This window comes from Rana temporaria, chromosome 1, assembly GCF_905171775.1.
Source record: "Rana temporaria chromosome 1, aRanTem1.1, whole genome shotgun sequence".
Taxonomy (NCBI): Eukaryota; Metazoa; Chordata; class Amphibia; order Anura; family Ranidae; genus Rana; species Rana temporaria.
In genome coordinates this window covers 409,374,940-409,377,439 of record NC_053489.1, presented here as the reverse complement: position 1 = coordinate 409,377,439, position 2,500 = coordinate 409,374,940, and positions in this window count along the sequence as shown.

The window sequence follows — 2,500 nt, the reverse complement described above, 5'->3', positions numbered from 1 at the left end:
ATTGTGCAATAGGTACAGAGCAGCAGTCACAGAGTGAGGCAGAATGCCAGAGAGCACATTTGTCTGGTGCTGATTTTTTGCATGAGACCAGTAATGATTTTACCCCACATGATATGCAGTATTTGGAGGATGTAAATGCAATTTGGCAGGAGTCAAGTTCTCATGCATTACAAGATACTAGGAAGCCCAAGGGCTTGATTAATGCTATTAACCCCTCGTTGCCTATTAGGCCGTCAGCTGTGACAGTGGGGGAGGCTTCATTTAAAGAGCCCCTCCCATGTGTTCTGTCCCCTCTGGGCTTTCATTTGCCCAGGACAGTAAAAGAAAAAATTTGGAGGGGAGAGTTTATTGACTTGTTGTCTTTATTGCCCTCCTCCAAGGAGTTTTTGGCTAAGACTGACAAACAGGCGGGCGACAGGTCCGAGGAGGATAGGAGGAGGGCCGTGCCTAAAACTTTTCAAAATTGGCTGCAGGCTTTCTGCATTTATGAAGCTGTAATGGGAGAGCGTTTCCCCAGCAAGTGCTCAGGTCTATTCCAGCACTTGGACATCATTGCTGAGGCGTTTCGCCATTTCGGAGGCTCGTCTTGGTTCTCTTATGACGAGAACTTTCGACAAAAACTGGCAGTCCACCCCTCGTTACACTGGGGGACAAAAGACGTGGGTCTATGGTTAAACTTAATGTTGCCAACAAAACCCCAGTTTACTCCTAGGCCTCCGGCAAATAGTCAGGGCAATTTTCGCAAGGGTTTTTGCTTTGCCTTCAATGAGGGCCAGTGCAAGTTCCTTACAAATTGCCGGTATAGACACGACTGCTCTTACTGCAGCGGTTCTCATGCAGCCAGCAGGTGTTTCCGCAAATCCGCCGCATCCTCTTTTCAGCCAGTTCCCAAGGATAACCATGGAAAAGGCGCCGACTCCAGTGAGGTTAGTCGAAATGCAACCATGGTTAGAGCGCTACCCAGATCACAGGATGGCGGCTCTGCTAATTGAGGGATTCAGAGACGGGTTTTTAGTGCCGGCCTTTAAAGGCCCAGGCTGTGTGATGGTTAAAAATGTAATATCAGTTGATTGTCATGTTGAGGTTGTGTATGAAAAGATATCCAAAGAACTGGCTGAAGGTAGGGTTGCGGGCCCTTTCCAGGCTCCCCCGTTTACGAACTTTCGTTTGTCCCCGTTGGGCATAGTCCCCAAAAAAGAAGCTGGAGCATATAGGTTAATTCATCATCTTTCCTACCCTCCTAAATCCTCCCTGAATGATGAGGTTTCTAACATATTAGCTCCCGTATGTTATTCTTCATTTGATGAAGCTTTGGTCATCTTAAGGCAGATGGGCAGGGGTTCCTTGCTGGCGAAGGCCGACATTAAAGCGGCTTTTCGTTTGTTGCCAGTGCACCCCCAAGGCTTTAATTCTTTGGGATTTCATTTCTTGGGTCATTTTTTCTTTGATAAGGCTATGCCCATGGGGTTTTCCCTATCATGCTTTTACTTTGAAGCCTTCTCCACCTTTTTGCACTGGGTCCTATCCCAAAGGTTTGCTCATGGGGCTGCTTTTGCATTACCTAGATGATTTTTTATTCTTTGGAAAGGAAGGATCCTCGGAATGCTCCGAGGCTTTACAGGTTTTCTTTGAAATCTGTGAAGACTTTGGCGTTCCCTTAGCGCAGGAAAAAACCTTTTTTCCCTCCACGTCTATCGAATTCCTCGGCATTATTATTGATTCGATACACATGGAGTTCAGATTACCGGAACAAAAATTGCGCAAGATGAGATCCCTGATCTCTTCATTCTTATCCAGGAAGAAAGTGCCATTAAAGGAGGCCCAGTCTTTACTGGGGCTGTTTGCGTTTGCTGCTCGGGTCATCCCAGTGGCTAGGGTGTTCTCACGTAGTTTCTCCCTGGCCATCAAAGGCCTTACTAACCCACGGGCACATGTCAGGTTGTCAAAAGGGGTTAGGGAGGATCTTAAGATCTGGGATGCTTTTTTGATCAGTTTTAACGGTTCCACAGTGTGGCAACAGGAATTTGTAGTGAGTAGTCAGATGAATTTCTTTACGGACGCAGCCGGCTCGGTAGGCTTTGGGGCCTTCCTTAACGGGCATTGGTGTGCTGGTGTTTGGCATCAGGAATGGTTACAGGAGGACATCTTGCAAAACCTGGTCCTCCTGGAGCTATTTCCAGTGGTAGTCTCGGTAGTAATCTGGAAAGAATTCTTTGAGAATAAGAGAATTATGGAATTATTTTTTGGTTTTACACTGTATGCGCCATAATATTTGGCTGAAGGCTGAGCATATAGCTGGAATTCATAACAATATTGCCGATGCTTTGTCTCGCCTACAGTTCGCAAAGTTTCGGGACCTGGCTCCGTCGGCAGATCAACAGGGGACCCCTTGCCCGGAATTCCTCTGGGGCTTAATATGGGACTAATTTTCAGTAACCTACGCAATTCAGTTTCAAGTAAGACATGGTCGGACTATAAGTTATCTTGGTCCAGATGGTTC